General features: G+C 52.4%; 1 protein-coding gene across 1 annotated transcript in view; it reads right to left on the bottom strand.

Moving 5' to 3' along the window:
* The window catches only part of HS3ST3A1 (heparan sulfate-glucosamine 3-sulfotransferase 3A1), a 40722-nt gene that overhangs the window by 5689 nt on the left and 15352 nt on the right, over window positions 1-19681 (bottom strand). The window lies entirely within an intron of this gene.

The raw sequence follows: 19681 nt of genomic DNA, 5'->3' as shown, positions 1-19681 counted from the left end.
TGCCTGTTTACCTAGAATGAGACCTAAGTCCAATTTGCCTATTCAAGGCCTCTAAGGAGCTTCTTGAGGGGGATCCCACCTCCCTTCTTGCAATGGCACTGTAAGAACTGAGCACGTCTCTACAATCCTCATGTCTCATCCCTTTAAATTCCTCCCTGCCCATACTGGGGCTTCCTGCACATTGGCTTAAATTCCCTGGAATAACACTTAATTTCTCGAGTAACAACCCTCCCCTCTTGCAGGGCTCAAGGGATTTGCAAGGGCCAGGACGTAAGACTCCATCTTTTGGTATTTTCAAGGTGGCAGCGAGCTGATGTCACATAAAAATGTGCAATATCAGCCCCCTGACCTCAGCGATTTCCTTCTTCCACTCAAAGAAACCCTACACGCAGGCTGCTTTGGGAAGCTCTCCCAGCCAGGAGCGGGAAGGGGCTTGGGGTTAGGGCCGGGGTCCATCCTGCTCCATGGTCCCCTTGAGAACTCAAAGCCCTCCTGGGGCGGGCATCGGGTGTGATTTGCTGAAGGACAGCAGGGTTTGGCTGCAGGATAACCTGAGCATCTCCGTGTAAAACAAGGCAGGGCAGAAAGGTGCAGGAGCCACATGAGCAGCTGTTTGTCTGCTCCTCCTGGGTGCTCCCAGCTCCCCTCCTTGCTCCCCCTTGCCTGCCACACCGCATCCCATCCCCTCACATTCGCATCACCCCGTGTATCACCCCAGACAGGAGCCAGCATCTACAGACCCCCAGTGATTTACACGATCATCGTTTGGTTACACAACCCCATCCCTCCTTCCAGGCTCTCAGCAGTTCTCCTCTCCGCAGCCTGGTCTCCTTCCAACGGTCCGGTCCTTCCTGGGGGAATGGGAGATGGATGGGAGGTGGCTGCAGCGCCGGTGAGGTTCACCGCCGTGCCACCAGCAGTTCTCATGACAACTGCGGCCCCGGGTCCCGTGGAGCAGGGACCCGCGTCCCCCCCAAGCCCTGACCCCTCGTCATTGACCTCGCTGCGGTTGCGACACCCGTGTGCTGTGATGAACTGCTCCCTGCCCGCGTTACCGTTACCATCTTGCAGCAGCAACATCTGGTTCGCAAACATGTGCAATACGCCAGCAAAATTAAACTCATCTATCAAAAAAGCAACAATGAAAAGCCAACAACAGCTAAAAACACCAATAACAACCAAACCCCAGGCTGAATCGTTGCGTTACAAATGAGGCAGCGAGGACTGGCCCTTCCTAAAGCAATTCTATTTGCAACCCCATTACATAGAGGCTGAGCAAAGACAGGGTCCTAGAGAAGCCAAATCATCCCTGGTCTCTGCTGAGGGTTTCTGTTTGGAGGAAACACCATGTATTTGGGACATTCAGGCTGGAGAATAAACGAGCTGAGGGGTATGAAAGAGCTCTTGCGCATCCTGAAGGATGCAAAGACATAAAGACAAACACCAGCACGAGGATGGCCTTTGCTGAGCAGACATAATTCTGTGGTGGGATTTGCCATCACCTAATGCTGCAAAGGCCAAAAGTGTAAATAGTTCAGAAACAGACTGGCCAAATTCATGGTGGATGAAATGAGTTGGTGGCAATGAAATGTGAGAGTCCCAGGGCCACTTCAGCCATAGGAGCCCCCAACCTCGACTGTCCTCAGCTGGGAGGAGATAACAGGAGAAGGAGCCCTACAAACCACCAGCTTTTGTACACATTTCTGTAGATACCTGATACCAGCCACATCTGGAAGAAGGTACTGGGCTGGATGGCTCTTTGCTCTGCCCGGTGCAGCTGTTCAGATGTTATTTTGCTCAGGGCAGTCTCATGAAGCACCGTTTCCCCCACCCAAGCCCACATTTCTCAGACCATAGAACCATAGAATCATTAAATCGTTTTAGTTGGAAAGGACCTTTAAGATCATCAAGTCCAACCATTAACCCAGCACTGCCAAGCCCACCACTAACCCGTGTCCCTCAGCACCACATCTACACGGCTTTTAGATCCCTCCAGGGATGGGGACTCCACCACTGCCCTGGGCAGCCTGTTCCAATTCTTGATAACCCTTTCAGTGAAGAAATTGTCCCTGATCTCCAGTCTAAACCTCCCCTGGCACAACTTGAGGCTGTTTCCTCTCATCCCATCACTTGTTACGTGGGAGAAGAGACCGACCCCCACCTCGCTACACCCTCCTTTCAGGCAGTTGTAGAGAGTGATAAGGTCTCCCCTCAGCCTCCTTTTCTCCAGACTAAACACCCCCAGGTCCCTCAGCTGCTCCTCATGTGAGTTGCTCCTCATAACGAGTGTTGTGTTGTTACCCTCTGCTTTGGAAACCCTGCAACAACTGAGTCATCTGGAAGCACCTGAACTCCTGAAAGGGTGAAGGAACCAGGTTGTACTCCCCTTCCCCACTGCCTGCGGGTCAGTCCCCAGCAGATCCCTGCCCCTATAACAGCCGCCTGCAACCGCACTTTGCTGTTGAGCAAGAGCAGGAGCTGCTGAACCGGCAGCGGGGGCAAGGGCAGGGGGAAGGCAAGCTGACTTCTGTTTGTATTTTGATAAGCGTTGAAATATCCGCTGTGTCTTCCCCAGGAGGAGATTAACCCTTTTCGTGGCAAGGCTGCAACACAAAAGCTTTCTTCAGCGCCCAGGAATGAGCACGCAGCTCCGCTGCCAGGGCCGGCGGGCAGGGACACGCCAGGAGCCACGGGGAATGTGCTACCACAGCTTTTGGGAGATTAATTAATTACAAAGGGCATCTTTCATGGACATAAACAGTTGCCTGGAGGCCTCCCTGGACTAATGGCATCTGGGTTTTATTGCAAAAGAGCCACTTGAAAAGACAAGAACCACAAAAATGTTTTTGGCAAGAGCAGCCACCAGTGGGCCCTGCCAGAATAAATGGATTCTGTTATTTTAATTTTAGTAGAGCTCGGGGCTTTATTTAATTACTTAATAGGGGAGGAAGACTCTCCTCAAAGGGAGCATATCGGCTATGCGTGCATATTCATATCTGGCCTTTCCCAGGTCCGTGCTGTCTGCCCAGCAGTGGTGTCTGGCCAAAGCCCTGGAGGCAGCTCACAGGGCTGCTGCTCGTGGGGGCTGTGGCCCTTTCCCCACCCCAATGGGCTTTGCAGGACTTCCCTTTGGTAATGCAATGGGTTGGATTTGTCTTCCCTCGGAGCCGCTGCAGGAAACCCTCCAGCACCCAACTGGGGTGGGAGAGGCACAGGGTCGGCTGCCTCAGAGGGATGGGCTAGGGGCTGGGTGGGGGGGGGTTAATGACCTATGAGGAATGGCTGAGGGAGCTGGGGTTGTTTAGCCTGGAGAAGAGGAGGCTCAGAGGTGACCTTAGTGCAGTCTACAACTACCTGAAGGGAGGTTGTAGTGGAGTGGGAGTCGGCCTCTTCTCCCAGGCAACTAGCGATAGGACAAGAGGGCACAGCCTCAAGCTTCGCCAAGGGAGATTCAGATTGGACATTAGGAAACATTTCTTCTCAGCAAGGGTCATTAGCCGTTGGAAGGGGCTGCCCAGGGAGGTGGTGGAGTCACCATCTCTGGCTGTGTTTAAGAAAAGACTGGACATGGCACTTTTAGTGCCATGGTCTAGTTGACATGGTGGTGTCAGAGCAATGGTTGGACTCGATGATCCCAGAGGTCGCTTCCAACCTGATTGATTCTGTGGGTGATGCTGTGCAAGGGCTCAGCACCAGGTGGTTACAGGTCCCAGCGATGCACGAGGTGCTGCTCTGGGATTTCCTGGTGCACTCTGGTGTGCCAGTCCTTGACATCGGCCCTTTAGCACTGGGGTCACATTAGGACATGCCAGTAACAGTCTCCCAACCCTCAGACACTCCTGGTGTGGGAACAGATCTTTGGTATCATGTTTATGATGGCTTTTATATCTCTTTATTGATGGTACAATGATGCCTTTAAAAAGCTTGACTTTAAGTTTCCCAGGGTAAGCAGGGTGTCGGCTCAGCCCCAGAGCTCAGAGTCCACAGAGACGCCACCTGATCTCGAGTCCTCGTTCTTAGCAAGAACACACCTCTGGGGAAGAAAGCATCACTTTATGTCAAGAAACCAGAATAACATATCAGGCTCCCTCCTTACACGACTGAACACCCAAGGGTTGTGTTTCTGCAAAGTCAGCTTTGAGGAATGGATGCAACGATATGTGTTGGTGGTGTTTGCCACCAGCCCATGCTGGGTACCCTCCCCACAACTCCATCAGGGGTTGGGAAAGGGGTTAAAACAGCTCATTTGCCTCAGCTGCCCTGTGCTGCTGTCCCACCCACTCAAGGTAGCAAGAGAAGGTGGTGATTAGTGAGAAAACAAGCATTGGTTGGTCCAGAAATGAGTTTTGGGAGGGGACAGTCTGTTTCATGTAGGAGGAGCAGACACATGCTGCTGTTTCCTACAGAGGTGGGAGCAGCTTTTGGTCATTGACTCCAGAAAACTCGAGGTGAGTTTGCTGTTTGAAGTCCATCTGCTGCTTTGCTCCCAGCTAGACCAAACCCTGTCCTGCTCAGGACCTCCTGGGCTCCTTGGCAGCATGCAAGGCATTAAAAGCAGCTGTGGCTGGACTTGCTGCAAACCTTTCCCACATAAATCTAGTCCAGATCTCTCTCGAAGGGAGGCTGATGTTGGCAGATAAGGGCAGCTCTTCACCAGGCCTCACGCCATCGCAACCCAGAGCGATAAATAAAGCTGTTGTGATTACAGCGATCAGCCCCACGTGCTTTCTGGCCTCTAGTAAGACCTGGCCCAATCATGTGCTAAGGGCAGGACTCATCTCCTCTTAACCCCAGAAGGTGAATGCCTTCTCCCAGGCAGTCCTAGTACGACTTGTTAAAAATAATCAGCCTGTCCGAGCCCAGGTGTTCAGGCTGGATTGAGATGATCACCCAGCCCAAGGTGTGCCTGCGTGCCACAGGGTCTTGCACACCCATCTCCAGCTGAGTGCACGGCCAGGACTGCCTTGAGCTCACCTGCATAGAAAAGTGAGTTTGTGCGCTGCCTGAAATGGCAATTGCAATAGAGCGAGGAGGAGGAGGATGCAGAGAGGAGGTTTGGCCCAGCACTGGGGTTTGCAGCTCGCAGCAACGCAGCTCCTCGGTGCCGGAGCAGGGGACAACCCAGGGTGAATGAGCAGCGAAGGAGAAAGATCAGTCCTTGCTCACCAAATGCTGGTGTCCTGGTCCCAGCACCAGCAAAGTGGGGGTGGCTGAGATGTGGGCACATGCTCAGCCCATCCCCAGGGCAGCCATGGCTTCGCTCGGGGCAGGCGGGGGAGCAGAGTGGGTCTGTGAGCACCCAGCAAACACGGCAGAGGTACAGCCCGAAAGTGCAAAACCACCATCAGCCAAGACCTGAGATGGAGAAACACCCACAGGATCCTCCCTGTTTCCATGGCTCGAGATGATGTGATAATAAACACCTTAGAGCAATATTCAAAGAAAAATCTGCCCTCCGTTACTTTTTGCCCTGCTCAGCTTAATCCAGCTGCAGTTTGATTTTGCTCCAGGTTCAATGGCCAGGGTTTAGCTGGGGTTTGGAGCAGCCCAGCCCACAGCAGCGGTGGGAAAGGAAGTCACTTGTAGTGGCAAGGGTTGTTATGAAGGAAGTGCCACCAAAGAGGTCATCGCAGGAAAAACCATATCAAAGACATGCTGCTCTTTCCAACAGCTCTGCAATCAGCTGTGGGACCTTGAAATCCCATGGAAGAGCCTTTCCGGCAAGGAAGGGCCAAATCTGCTCCCAGAAACGTAACACGGGGTCACGGAGGGGATCAGACACTGTCCCACCAGCAAACACCCATCCCCGGTCCTGCCTTTGTGCCACAAAGTGACAGCGTGGTTACAAATAAAATCGGTTTATTCATGCGAAATTATCTGGTCTTTGTGTATGGGAGGAAGAGGAGAAGGAGGAGAAAAAAGTCATTGCCTTTGTCTTGGGGGCACAGCAGTGTTCAAGGCTGGAGGGAAACCCCTGCCCCATCAACCACCCGAAAAAACAAGCAGCCACGGAGATGGGCATGGGCGTGCTCGTGCCCTGGAGTCCCATTTGAGGGCGGGTTCTGCCTCCCTCACTTGTGTGCTGCCTTTTACATGTTGAGTGGGAAGTGACTGGGAGGATGGTGGCTGCTACGGCAAGACTAGGAGAGGAGAGCAGGGAGGGAAAATTAACTGTCCGAGGTGAGTTATTTCACCTCTCGCCTCTGTATAGAAATGCTGCCAGAATTTCTGTTTCCAGGACGGGTCCAGACACCATGGTGATGGGCATACAACATGGCTGGGAGACATGGAGCCTTCTCCAGCATGAAGCTATGAAACAAGGAGGATGGGGAAACTGAGGCACAGGCAGCACTGCGCCTTGCCGCAGCCTCACGCCCCTCAAAGTGGTGCGCATTGCTCCCTGTGCTACTGCAGCCACCAGCAAGTTGTCTTCTCCTCCCCACCACCATTTCTCTTTTCCTTCCAGATCACTTTAAGCAGTGACTCTGCAACAGAAACTTATTAAAAAAATCAAACCCCACCACAGGCGGTCGCCTTTCCCCCACCCACTCCCAGAAGTACCGTTACAGGGTGTACAGGAGATGACTGAAAAGAAAGATGCTCTGGCAAGAGTGATAACTTGATGTAACCAGTAGCACGTATGTATATATAGATTAAAAACCGCTGCCTAAAGAGGTGATTGTGTCCCTCCTGTGTCTCAGCCCAGGGGCTGTGCTGCCCAGGCAGCTCGAAATTTGCTTTGATGAGCTGTGAGGGCACATGGGAGTCAGCTGAGCCTCTTGCTTTGCCCTCCTTTAGATGTCAGGTGAAATCAATAAATGGGAAGATACATTTCAGGAAACTGATAAAAAAAATAAAAAAATAAAACCGCCAAGAAAAGCTTTGGGACTGAGGAAGCTGAAAGGACAGTGGCAAAACATCAGAGAGGTCTGGAAGGACAGAAGAAAATCACTTACTGCGTTGCTGGATGTAAAATCAAGTCCAACTGACTAATATCAAAGGGACACCCTTGCCATTGGTTTTAACGGAGGATGGATTGGGCTGAGCTTGGAGCAAAATGAGAGGCAGGAATGGCCCTGGGAGAGGACAACGAAGACCGTGGGTCTCTCCCATCCCTCCCCATCCTGCTGCTGGGGTATTTTCTCTGGGTAAAGATAACACTCAGGGAAATCCAAGTGTTATTGGGGGGGAACTGCAACACAGCTGCCATCTCCCAGAGGACGCCTGCACCCTCGCGAAGCGGCTGCGGTGGAGTCAGAGCCTTGGGTTTGTTCTGGTTGTGCTCTGCCGTCCCCACTGACCCCACTGCAAACTGGGGGATCATCGTGGTTCCCTCGGCCGTGGTCGCGAAGCAGGACTGCTTCATTCCTACGAGCGGTAAGTGGTCCCGGGGTTATTTGCTCCCCCGAGATGTGCCGAGGAGCCTCCTGCCACCTTGGCACATTGCCTGTGCCCGGCTCAGCGAGGTCCCTCCCAGGACACAGGGTTGACACAGGGCTTTTTTTACTATCCCCAAGACTCCAGAGGGGTTTAAAATCAAAGCATACATGCAAACAGGGCCTGGCTGCACTGAGCTGTGCTGGGACGAAAGGGCAGTTCTCAAAGCACACGGGGCATGTCGTTACTTTTAGGCACTTAGAAAATACCCCAAAAACCAGACGTGGTGGCAGACAGCCAGCCCTGAGCATGGGCACCGTCACCCGCACCAAGCCCGGGCTGCAGGGATGGTCACTGGGTGCTGCGGGCACAGCCCTGCCCACAGGCATCACTTCAGGGAATAAATGGGGCACACCATCCATGTGCCACCTTCCCGAATGCAATGCTCTCGCAGAGGCAGGGTGTCTTCTCCCTGCCCCAGACCCAACCGCTCTGTGCCTGCTCCCGGCACGCAGTCAGCGGCGTCGGGAGCTCCTGAGCTCATCCTAACAGCGGGTGCCGGCGTTCGTTTGAGCAAGTCTCGCTATTTATGTATCTCATTACATCTGCAGCCAGTAGCATCTGTTTCCACGCTGTATCTGTCAAGCAGCATCTTATCAGCGGAGCTGCCTTCCTGTCCCTCCCTCCTCTCCTTCCACGTGAGCTCCCTCTGAAGCTCAGGACATGGCTCACAGCCCGACACGGGATGCAACCAGCGCCCGTGGTGCAAATCTCTGACTAAACTGCAGGCCCCAGGGACGCCCGGACATCTGCCCTGTCCCCATCCAAACCCCCAGCAGCAGCCAAAGCCAGTTGTCCCAGCCCCAAACCCAGCCCAGGCAGCAGGCAGGGTCTGTCCGGGGCAGGGTGAGGCAGGCGGCTGTGCCCACCTGGGCACTCATGTTGTGCCCATCGCATGGGCATCCTGGCAAAGGCATCTGCGTGTCCACCCAAGGGCTGTGCAGGCTCTCGCGGGGTCCCTAGCAGACCGCCCCCCCCTCCCTACTTTGCACCCCGGCTGCAGGCCAATAGCCTCGGGCAGCTCTGCTCCCTGCCACCAGCGGGTTTAACCACTTCAGCGTTGAAGAAAAACCACTCTAGAAATCTCGCTGCCTCCGAAACGGGGACTTGGACACCTCAGCTGTCAGCGCCGCGTCCACGGGAGTAACAGCCGGTGTCACCCCATGCCAAGGTCACAGCCGGGCAGCCTTCTCCTTCCCGAGGAGCTGGGAAACCCATCAATGAGGCCGTGGCTGATAACTCCGCAGGTGGACACTGTCCTTCCGGAGCTCGGGGCCATGACCTCGCTCAGGAAGAGCAGGAACAATCCCCGGCCAAGGGCAGGGCGGCCGAGCCCCACGGACCCCCGGCCGAGGTGACCCGGCAGGAAGCAGCAGTGTCCCCAAGATAAGGGGTTCATTCTGCCCCACCCCCGAGAGCCCCCGTACGAGCAGGCACGTGTGTAACTTCATGTGAGCTTCCCTGGCCCTGGGGCGGTGGGGCCGTGGGGCGTTTGACGGGCAAGGGGAGCATTTACACACAAAGGGGGGCTGCACTTGGGGGGGGGGTCTTTGCTCAACAGCACTGTCCCCTCGCTGTGCTTTCAGGGCTTGGCTGCTGCCTCACTGCCCCCCAGGTAGGGAGACTGCACTTATCAGAGCTAATTACAACATGCAAGCCCTCTGCCTAATTGCTCTGATTAATTCATAGAATCATAGAATGGTTGAGTTGGAAGGGACCTTAAAGACACTCCATGGGCAGGGACACCTTCCACCAGACCAGGTTGCTCCAAGCCCCATCCAACCTGGCCTTGAACACTGCCAGGGAGGGGGCAGCCATAGCTTCTCTGGGCAACCTGGGCCAGGGTCTCACAACCCTCACAGGGAAGAATTTCTTCCTAAAATCTAATCTAAATCTCCCCTCTTTCAGTTTAAAACTGTTCCCCCTCGTCCTATCACTCCATGCCCTTGTAAAAAGTCCCTCTCCAGCTTTCCTGTAGCCCCTTCAGGTGCTGGAAGGTGCTAGAAGGTCTCCCTGGAGCCTTCTCTTCTCCAGGCTGAACAGCCCCAGCTCTCTCAGCCTGTCTCCAGAGCAGAGGTGCTCCAGCCCTCTGAGCATCTCCGTGGCCTCCTCTGGACTTGCTCCAACAGCTCCGTGTCCTTCTTATGTTGGGGGCCCCAGAGCTGGACGCAGCACTGCAGGGGGGGGCTCAGGAGAGCGGAGCAGAGGGGCAGAATCTCCTCCCTCGCCCTGCTGCCCACGCTGCTGGGGATGCAGCCCAGGACACGGTTGGCTTTCTGGGCTGCAAGCGCACGTTGCCGGCTCATATTGAGCTTCTCGTCACCCATCACCCCCAAGTCCTTCTCCTCAGGGCTGCTCTCAATCCATTCTCCGCCCAGCCTGCATTTGTGCTTGGGATTGCCCCGACCCACGTGCAGGACCTTGCACTTGGCCTTGTTGAACTCCATGTGGTTCACACGGGCCCACCTCCCAAGCCTGCCAAGGTCCCTCTGGATGGCAGGCAGAGCTGCTGTTTCGAGGGCAGCAGGTAAGCAGGGAGCCCTGTGCTCAGGCAGGTGCCCAGTGACCTCCTGGCTCCTAGCGAAGGCAATGCCAATGGCGAGAGGCGATGCCACTGTCCTGGCATCCCCTAACCAGTCTGGGAGAAGGAGCTGTGCCGAGAAGCTCCTGAAAATCCGCTGTGCTGGGAAGCACATCTGGGCATCTCCTGGAGACCGCCAGTGCCTAAGTGGTATTGACCAGCAGAAACTCTCTGGTGCCATTAGCCATGCAAGCCATTGATTTTGTTTGCTGGAACAAGAAACTCATGAGAGCTGAGGCAATCACGGGTGGCACTGCTGCTTCCTCCGGGCTGACCAGCTGGGGTTTGGAAAAGGGGCATTTTGTAGTTGTTTTCTTCCCAATGGCTAAAAAGCCAAGTCATTGTGGTGCATTTCTGCATTCATCTGGGAGGATGCTGGGTCCTGCCGGTGGCATTGCTGGTAAATTACAGCCACCTGCTTACCAGAAGCAGATGAAGAGCTCCAGAGCCCTTGGCCATAGACCCCTTTATCACATCTCCATCCTTTATATGGGAATGGAGACACCACCAGGCACCATCTACAGGAGTTTTCTCTGCTGGACTTGGGGATGGCTTCATCAGCCATCCCTGCCACCGAGGAGCCCTGCAGTGGTCCCTCCTCAGCCTGGCCACGAGCGTGCTCTTTAACCCAGCCTTTGAGCTCCCCTCAAGGCACTTCCAGCAGTTTTGGGGTATGCCACGCACCGGGGAGCCCAAACCCTGCCCTTCCTCATCAGACCTGGACCCAGCACTCATCACCTCCAGCAGTGCCCATATATATTCTTCAATCCCCCATTCTTTTACATCTCAGCAGCCTCTCCAGCACCACGTACCTTCCTCAGTGAGAGTTTAACCCCAGTAGTGGTCGGGGCTCCAAGTGTACAGCATGAGCCCTTTGCCAAATCCCTGCAGCACCAGCTCATTCTTACGAGGCAGCAAATCAGGCCCACGGTGATTTCATCGTATTCCCAACGTAGCTCCCAAATGAAAAGTGATTCCTCACTTCCCGGATGGATTTGCTTGGGTAAATTCAGCCTTCTGGTGGCTGATTCTGTTGGCTTTTTGGTGCTGGTTTTTATTGTAACTGTTAATGAAAACAGACACAAGTTCTGCTCTCTTCTACAGGTGCCTCTTTTATTCTGCAACCTGCTGATTCCCCTCTACACCATATTACACTGAAGGAAGATTTTCCAGCTGATACAATGGGTGCGATCCTTTTACAGCCCCGCACCCTGCCTTCCTCCTTTGCAAGAGCACAAAGTGCACATCACGAGCTCCCAGTCCCACTCCCACCGTGCTCGGGAGTAAGTCACCGCTGGACGTGGGCAGTGAAGACAGTCAGTGCACGGATGGAAATGAATCCTATGAACCCAGCGCTCACCCAAAGCAGAGGTTTGCTGAAAAACACGTGCCCGTTTGCCCACTGCACGGCTGCGCTGCGGGGAAGGAGGTCACCACCTCTTCCCATCACACAGAAGGATGCGGAAGAGTCACAGCCTTCGTAGGGACCAGCGTGGCCTTCAGCCTGGGCCTCACCCTCCTCCATTCCGATGTTAAAATACCCAGTTTTGGGACCTGCATCGCAATTCTGAATACATTTTGTGTTTGTATTAAAGCTGTGCCTGTATGGGCTGGTCTTTATCCCCAGCCTAGTATGTGAACAGAGTAGGAGATGGCACGGGCGCTGAAAAGCTTACGGAGTAAAGAGAAAAGACTGAAGGATGAGGGAAAAAAATGGCTTAAGTGACCCAGCATCTGATATAATTAAACCTCAAGCCCAGTGACAGGACAAGGGGTAACTGGCACAAACTGAAACATGGGAAGTTCCATCTAAATATGAAGGAAAACTTCTTCCCTTTGAGGGTGGCAGAGCCCTGGCACAGGCTGCCCAGGGAGGGTGGGGAGTCTCCTTCTCTGGAGATATTCAAACCCCACCTGGACACGACTCTGTGCAATGTGCTCTGGGTGACCCTGCTTTGGCAGGGGGTTGGACTGGATGATCTCCAGAGGTGCCTTCCAACCCCAACCTGTCTGGGATTCTGTGATTCTTCTCCCCTAAAGGCACCCCTGAAGCATTCCACGTGTACATCCCCCCAAACATCCTCCCAGGTGCTGCTGGTGGCCTCAGAGGGACCAGAGATGCACCTTCCCCCACCTCCACCCAGGTGAACCCTCTCGACCTGGGCAGAAGGGTTTATACTGGGGAGAACATGAGGAAAACCTCAACCCCCAAACCAGTACCCATCTCACATCTCTCTCACTTGAGGATCTTCAAGACCACACATTTCATCCCTGACTAAGCACATCACCTTAAAGAGGAAGGTTAAAGAACTGTTTATTATTGGAAATGTCCCCATCTCTAGGACTCATTTTTTGATAAATTAGCTTCAGCTTCATTACTTCGTGATATATTTCCCTTGACATTTAATTATACTTACCCCAAACACATTAAGCCAATCAGTCTGAACAGCTTCTTATTAATATGCAAATTTCTCCTTTGAAAAGCCATGAATCTGTGAAAAATCTCTTTAGGCTTCAATTAGGCCCATGTGGGAAGTTGAGAACCCCCCAAAATGCCCTCTTGGTCTGAGGTCGAAGGGGACCAGGGGGGCCCAGACCCACAGACACCCCCCGGTGCCTGGTTTTGGGATGGGAGAAGGGGATGCTGCCATCCACTAAAGCATGGCCTGGAGCCATGAAGATGGGAGGTTGAATCCTGCAAACCAACATGGTGTCGGTGGCTCCTCACCATCCCAGGCCTCCTCCATGGGAGGTGATGTTTCTCATCTCCACCAGCCCTGGAGATACGGTGATCCTCCTCTGCGGACCACCAAGCCTCCTCGCTGCAGGGAAGCTTCACATGGGAGCTGCAGAAGATGCAGTGACATCTCAGCCCAGTTTTTAGCAAAACAAATAGGAATCTGGCTCCCCTGGCGCCATGGGCAAACGGGATGTGATTTGCATTAGGCAAATAAATTGAACCACAATTAACCATCTGCCCTGGAACAGCTTTAGGGTTTGCTTTAAAGCATCACTTCCAGCCTCCCTCCACTCTCGTACCCATCCGAACACCACAGGATTTGCTACTGGGAAACCAACAGGGAATAAATTCATTGAATCATTCCGATAAGTAATTGGAGAGAAACATCAGCGTAGGTACAACAGCCCTGGTGGCCTTTGGCCTCCCGGCTGTGTTTCCCGTGGATTACACCAATGGGGCCAACCACAAAACTGCTTCAAACCCTTCCAGAATCTCCAGTTCCCACCGAAAGCCTTGACTTGCTAAAACGAGATGAGTTCCTGGAAGCTGCTGAGTGCTACAGCATCTTCTCGAGAAAAAGTGACCCATTTCATCTCATTTCAAAGGAGGTTGTAGGTTTTAAAGAAATACGATTTGATATAATTTTTTTTATTCCCCCCAGTTAGACATTAAGATCGGACATACATCGCAATCAGCATGCTACATAAATAGTCCAATTTTGGAAAACAGCTCTCATGAGCAATAAAGAAACCCAATTTACTGTGCGCTGTAATAAAAATATCTCTTTTAGCATATAAATCAAACCAAAGTGAACAGATTAAAAAAAAAATAAACTCACCCTCCCTGGTTTTTGCCTGAGCGTGCAGGCAGGCGGCCCTGGGGAAGGGCTCGCCTGACCTATATAAATACATGCAAAAGCAAATCTGTTAAAAATTGTAGCCACCACTTTGTTTTCTAAAGGTCCCAGTTTATCCTTCGGCAGAAGAAGGAGGGCTGGGGAGAGGTCGGCGAGAAACACAATCCTTTCCTGTATAAACAGTATAGCCTGTGCTGACTTTAAGTGCATCATATGGCATATATTTTATGTGTGTGTGTGTATATACAGAGAGAGAGATTTTTCAAGCCAGCTAGAGACATAAAGTGATCTTATATCATCTAAAACCAACAATCTTACTTGGACTTCTGGCAGTTTTCCTCGCAGACGTCCCTGCCACCCCCCCTGCCCCTTCCCCCATGGGCTGCCAGTGTGTGCTGCCGTCTGCCCCCATTATTTTTCACAAAGGCATATAAATCACTGTGGAAACTCTTATTATCTTATTTTCCCTCTGCTTCCCTCTTGTCTGTTTTGAGAAAAATTAATGCATTTGTCTCCAGAAAAATGTGCAGTCTCTATAATTCAGTTTTAAAACAAGCACAACTAGCAAATGGATAGACCTCGGTTAGGAGGCTCATTTTTCATGCGAGTAATTGAACCCTTCCCTTCGATTTTTCCTTTGGGTGTTAAAGACAACTGATGCCTTCCTGGAATTTGCTGAGGTCTAAGAAAGATGGAAAGACAGACAGAAAAAGCAGAAGAGAGAAAGAAAGAGACAGAGAGGAAGAAAAAGAAAGAAGATGAAAAGAAAGAAGATAGAGAAGAGAAAGGAAAAAGAAGAAAAGAAAGAAAAAGAAGAAATGGAGAAAGGGAGAAAAGAAGGAAGGAAGGAGAGTCTGAAGCACATCTCAAAGCATCGGCTGCCTCTGTAGAGGGACCTTTGGGGAGCCTCTGGGCTGGGATTTTTCCAGAAGCCAGCAGTGCTTTGGTTTGGATGGCTCCTTGCTGCCCGGGCTGGGGAGGAAAGCCATCCCCATCACGCACTCCGATAGCCTCTGCCCTACCTTGGCCCTGTGCCCCCCGCTCAGCCACCTGCCAACCGGGGCACTAACAGCCCCCAGCCCCCCACGCCCCCGCCGCGGCGCGGGGGGAAGCACTCTGCATGGCTAATGCCAGCGGTTTCATCCTGATGCCTCTTTCTGCATCTGAAACTCAGGGAATCTCCATTGCTCCCCCCTCCCAGTGCTAATGGCACCCACCCCTAAACGGGAACGCAAATCAACACAGTTCTCCGGACAAGGTCTCTCAGACAGCGGCGTGTTTTTCCAAACCACAAAACTCACAGCCAGCTTTAAAACAATCCCCATCCCTCGTGCTGCGGGGCTCCTGCGCAGAGCCAGAGCCTCCCCCGAAGAGCAGTGTGTATGCTACGGGCTCCCGCACGAAACGAGGAGCATCCCCACCGCAGCCCCAGACCGCATCCCGACCTCTCAGCAGCTCCGGGGCCCGACTCACCCCTCACGCAGAGGAAGTCAAGAGTAATTCCAGCAAAGCCACAATCAAGTGAGCGCACAGGCCAGCAAAGTCTATTGTTCCTTTGTCTCTCACTATATTATCTCTCTCCCCTGGGAGCTACATTATTGCCTGCAATATATAATGTGATTTGCTTGTTTTCTGTATCTATCTGTCTCATTTTTCTCAGGCACAAACACATGCGCACCTTCGGCCATGCACACTTGTGGCAATGCCTGCGTTCTGCCTGGGGAAGAAGAGGAGGAGGATGGGAGAGGAGTTGGGGCAGGAACCGGAGCAGGAGAGAAGGGCCGTGGTTGAGAAGCTGTAGGCAACGTGAAGGGGAACGAAATATTGTCTGGACATTGGAAGTACCCAGAAAACCACTGAATGGAGGTGACTGGGGAAAAAAAAGGTGTTCCTCCATCCTCCTTCCCTCCGGAGGAGGAGAATCACAGAATCATAGAATGGTTTGGGTTGGAAGGGACCTTAAAAGGTCATCTAGTTCCAACCCCCTGCCATGGGCAGGGACACCTTCCACCAGACCAGGTTGCTCCAAGCCCCATCCAACCTGGCCTTGAACACTGCCAGGGAGGGGGCAGCCACAGCTTCTCTGATTTCAGCTTCTCTGAAATCCTGCCAGAGCTCAGAGACCAAAAGCCAGGACCTAGTGAGTGCAGGAACTGGAGCAGCTGAAGCCGGAGGTAGGGAAATAATACTGGGAATGGGCAGGGGGTGCAGCAGGCTGAGACCCCCCCCAGGCCACATGGCCACTCTCAGGGAGTTTTGGACCCCCCACCATGTCCCTGCAGGTTAATGGACTGACTGCTGGGGTTTGTTGGGAGCAGGGAGAAGGGCTTTCTCCCTCCTCTGCAGCGATGAAAGGATCCATCCTCCACGATAGTGTTGTGGAGTCCAAAGGATTCAACAGCAATTACTAAGTTTTGGAAAATACGCTGACATGCCCTATACTGCTGGAGATGCTTCACGTGTATTTGTGTGTGCGTGCACACACGTCAACGGGAGCTTTATGAGACACCTCAAAGGACCCCCCTTCTGAGAGCAGAGGTTGTTTCTTAAATTATGCCGCGAGTGACTTCTTTATATATCACTACACATTTCCTCCTGCCGCAAGGCCAAAAAGAATCCTCTATCTGTGTTCTAAAAAAGAGAGCCTGACCTCAGGCTACGACCTAAAATATATGGAGTCACACAAGTTTACCCTCGCGGTCGTTCTTCATCCTTCCTGTGCCAACTCTTCTTTGTCCTTTTGCTAAATGAAACTTTAATGGGTAGAAAAGGGCTCCCTGCTTTCATTCCTGGAGCAACGCGGTCAAGTGCAAAGAGGGCAAAAGTCTCCAGAAAATAGAAAGCTTAAAAAGATTCCTCCTCCTCGGCTAATTTGCAAGTTCTGGGCAAGGCAGGGGCTAGTGATGAAGAAACTGTGCCGAGCTCTCGCACCCTGGCCTCCTCCAGCCCCACACAGCTCACAAGGTCACCCATTAAGAGCTCTTTTCTGCGCTCAGCAATTCCACCTCCTCCCAGGGAACGCATCCCTGTCTAACCCCGTATCAAACAGAGTCATCGGACATATTTCAGGATGTTCTCATTGATAGCAGCCCTAAATTTCATGAGTAAATTGTACAGCAAGGGGAGGAAGAAGAAGTCCCAGTGTCCAGCTCAGGTCTGGCTGGTCCATAGGTTTGTACCTTCATGTTGCTGCACAGGGGAGGCGTTGCAGGGGGGACATGGAGGCTGTTGCTTGGGCATTAGCGTGACACCAAGGTTTGTAAAAGTGAAAAGAGCTTTTTTTACAGTTCATTAATGTAAAAAAAAAAAAAAAAAAAGGCAAGAAAAATGGTCTCCAGAATATGAATGGATGAAAAAAAAACCAAACCCCAATTAGTGACCTCAGCTTCATGAGTCAACTTGAGTCATGTGGATCCAGGCCAATAAACCCTCATCTTCCTCACTCAGCACCAAACTGGCATGGGCTGGGGGTTTCAGATCGCCTCCTGAAGATGACACCCCAGCCTCTCATTTCCCAGGGCTGCCCTGCTTCGCAAGACCAGCCCTCCTTACCCCTTCATTTCTCAGCAGTCACAAAAGAGGAGAAAACCCAGCCTGGGTGTGCTCGCTCTTTGATTGCGCTTACCCGGGAAAATGTAGGAAAATGCAGGAAAACACAAGAAAATGTAGGAAAATGTAGGAAAATCCAGGAAAACCAGGCTAAGCCCATGCTGACACTCAACAGCAGCAGGGAAAACCATGCTGACACCATGGCCCAGCACAGCCGGGCATCGCCCCGTGGTTGGAGCATGGGGGTCTCACCTTGCAGAGCAGCAGCACCACTGGGACCCTCCATCTCACCCTCCATCTTTCCATCCCACCAAGGAGAGCCATGGTGGGGCTTTGAAAAGTGATTCTGTGTCTTGGGAGCCCAAGTCTCCCCAAGAAGAAGCGAGACGTCTGCTCTTAAGCCACTTTGGAAAGCCCAGACAGGACCCCTGGAGATGAAGGTTTTGAAGTGTGATCAAAGAGCCTTGCGAAGATAGCAAGGAGGATTAATGCTTTTGCAAAAGCACAGTCGAAGCTGCTTAGTTATTCCAGTGGGGCTTTTTTTTCAAAGGGGCCTAAGGGAGTTAGGCACTTAAATCTCACTCGGATCCTTTATTTAGTTTGCAAATCCTGCGCTGGAGTAGCGCAGAAGTGTGACCCCTGAAGCATTACTTTCTGAGTGTGTCTGCTTGAGTGAAAAGCTGAATCGATTCTGGCTGTGTTGGTGGCCTCCTGCAGCTGCTCCTTCTCCATCCTGGAGGGAGAGAGCTTGCTGGTAGAAACAGTTGAGGGTACAATGTATTTAAAGAAATAAATAAGGGACCAAAACCATACTGAAAACACAGAATCACAGAATGGTTTGGGTTGGAAGGGACCTTAAAGACCATCTAGTTCCAACCCCTCTGCCACGGGCAGGGACACCTTCCACCAGACCAGGTTGCTCCAAGCCCCATCCAACCTGGCCTTGAACACTGCCAGGGAGGGCAAACCATGTGGGCTGTGTGTTCAAGGGAAATCGCTGAGAGCAGCTCCAGGTCTGATTCCTTCCACGGGGGTTAATGCTGGACATAATGTGCTGGAAGATGCTATTTGTGGCAGATCCAGACTGCGAGAGCTATCTTCAGCTGGGCGAGCAGCATCACTAGTCCTCTCTGGTGGGTCTCACCACCACCTCTAAGAAAGCTGCAGGAATCACTTATTTAATGAGTTTGGTTATTCTTCACTGTTCATATCTCCCTGTACTTTTTTTTCTCCATCACCAGCCTTTTACAGTTAAAACATGTAGTAAGAAGACCCGTGGGGTTTTGTTCCCTAGACAGTTGGATGTTCATGGTGTCTTAATCATTCCCACCACCACTGCTAATGCTATCGTGGAGGGTTACAGCTCCGGGAAAGCAATATGAGGAAGTCGGAAAAAAAGGCACAAACAATAAACAAAGAACCTGTTCTCATGCAAATGTTCCTCATGACAATAATAATAATAATAATAATAAAAGAAAGGGGCAGATGACAAACGCACACCACGGTCCGGCTGCAGTGAATGCTTTCCAAGCTTTCCCACCGGGTCTCCTGGCTTTCATTTCATCTCCCCCATCACCCCAAACTGGACGGAGAGCCCCATCCGCTGAGCCCCCGGCACAATGCAAACGGGTTCGGTATTGTTGGGAAACATGGCACACATGTGACACGCTATTGTCCCTAATTTGATTAATGAAGCGATCACACTAACGGGGCATTCCACCCCCCCCCTCCCAGCACCTTGTTACTAACCCACGCCAGGAACTCCCCCTCAGAGCATTAATTCCCCAGTACTTGCCTTTCCCAACCTTGTCAGGTAATTGTTTATGAAAAGATGGATGTACACAATAATACCGGGTGAAGGGAGCTGATGTATGTGGTGTTAATGAATGAAATAATCAGTTTGGTAATAACTGGCATGTGTATTTGTCAAAAGGGAACCAGCAGGACATTAGCATTCTGCAGCCACCGAACCTTTATCTCCTGGGCTTGTGTTTGACAACCGCCCCCAGATAGTCCATGAATAAAATACAGAGTAGTACCCAGACATAATTAAACTGCCAATGTGGATGTACCTAAATGAACTTGATATCTTAATGACACTAGATAGCACGCGAATAACGCAGGCGGCGTGAAAGGGATGTGCGTAATGAGCACAGACATCCCGGCTGTCGCTGAGGAGATGCCCGTGGGGACTGTCCTCACCAGCAGCAGCTCCCAGACCTCCTCGTTAGCACGCGGGGCATCGCCTGCGCTGCCCCGCCGCGCCGAGGGGACCCACGGCCCATCCACACCGGCACTGAGGACGGAGTGCTGCCCCCGGGGGAGCGAGGGCTGGTGTCCTGCAGTGCTGGCCGGGCTGTGGTCAAGAAGGATGGGGCTCTCAGACCTGCCTGCTGCAGGGCTCACTCTCCCTCCTCCAGCAATCCCTCCTTTGCCCCATCTCTCTGCACCGAGTCCTCACCAGTCCTGCTGCATCTGCTCCTCCAGAGACCTCTGGTATGCTGTCGTGCAGCAGAGA

This window comes from Nyctibius grandis, chromosome 15, assembly GCF_013368605.1.
Source record: "Nyctibius grandis isolate bNycGra1 chromosome 15, bNycGra1.pri, whole genome shotgun sequence".
NCBI lineage: Eukaryota > Metazoa > Chordata > Aves > Nyctibiiformes > Nyctibiidae > Nyctibius > Nyctibius grandis.
This window is presented reverse-complemented; position numbering and strand designations above follow the sequence as displayed.